The following is a 984-nucleotide window of genomic DNA, read 5'->3' as shown; positions in this document are numbered from 1 at the left end:
CATGTCCGGCGTCTTTGAGTTCTCCTCCATTCTGATTTCTGATGCTGCAGAGCAAACCTGGTGTCTAGGACTTGGTTCTCTCTTCCCTCACTCATGGCTTCTAATCACCTTTTAACCCCTACTTCTTTTCTATTTTCAGTCCCCTTTTAAATGATACATTTTTTTATTTAGAAAATACATTTGGGGGCTGGGGCTGTAGCTCAGTGGTAAAGCACCAGCCTTGCACGTGAAAGGCGATGAGTTAAATCATTAGGACAACAAAACAATAAGTAAAAAGATATTGTGTCCATCTGCAACTAAAAAAAAAAACTAAAAACAACAACAAACACATGTGGGTATCTATTCCTCTATCAAAATCTCAATTGATATTGATCCATCCAGGCAGATATATGTCCAGATACCTCCATATACATGATATTTAGATAGGTAGGTAGGTACACAGGTAGCAGGATGTGGTGTATGTATTCAGTGTAAAAGGTCATTCATTACACTGTTTGAAATAGCTGAAAACTGAAGATCTCCTTGAAGATAATGAAAAGAAAACATGGATGCAGTTGACGCTGAAAATCAAGTGGAACTGGAAGAAAAAAAACAGGACTTTGATTGACTCCAACACAAACTTGAAGATCTGTCTGCAAGAATAGTTGCAGTTAAAGAAGAAAATCTGAAGCTAAAATCAGAAAACCAAGCTCTTGGACAATATATAGAAAACCTCATGTCTGCTTCTAGTGTTTTTCAAACAACTAACACAAAAAGCAAAATAAAGTAAGAGATTGGTTTCCCTTCTATTTCATAGGATTTCTGCTGATCATTTATTTTCTTTAAAATTTGGATAGATTCCAAAAGTTACAGTACCTTTGTTTGTGGCTTCATTGAATATTTATGAAGATAAAGGCATATCTAGGCAAAATTAACTGGATAGCAAGAAAGTTCCATGAGTTTGTGTATTATGTTAGTTTATGAAAAGGGGCAAATATATTGTAG

At 35.4% G+C, this 984-nt stretch overlaps 1 pseudogene across 1 annotated transcript; it reads left to right on the top strand.

Annotated features, from left to right (window-relative positions):
- Positions 1–544: 544 nt before the first annotated feature.
- On the top strand, positions 545–769 carry LOC308640325 (short coiled-coil protein-like; annotated as a pseudogene). The gene has a single exon. The product of its transcript is annotated as a short coiled-coil protein-like (transcript).
- The last annotated feature ends 215 nt before the right edge of the window (positions 770–984 follow it).

Source organism: Spermophilus citellus (assembly GCF_964194105.1).
Source record: "Spermophilus citellus genome assembly, contig: SCAFFOLD_175, whole genome shotgun sequence".
In the NCBI taxonomy this organism is placed as follows: domain Eukaryota; kingdom Metazoa; phylum Chordata; class Mammalia; order Rodentia; family Sciuridae; genus Spermophilus; species Spermophilus citellus.
The sequence above is the reverse complement of the archived record's forward strand: the minus strand, read 5'-3'. Positions and strand labels throughout refer to the sequence as shown.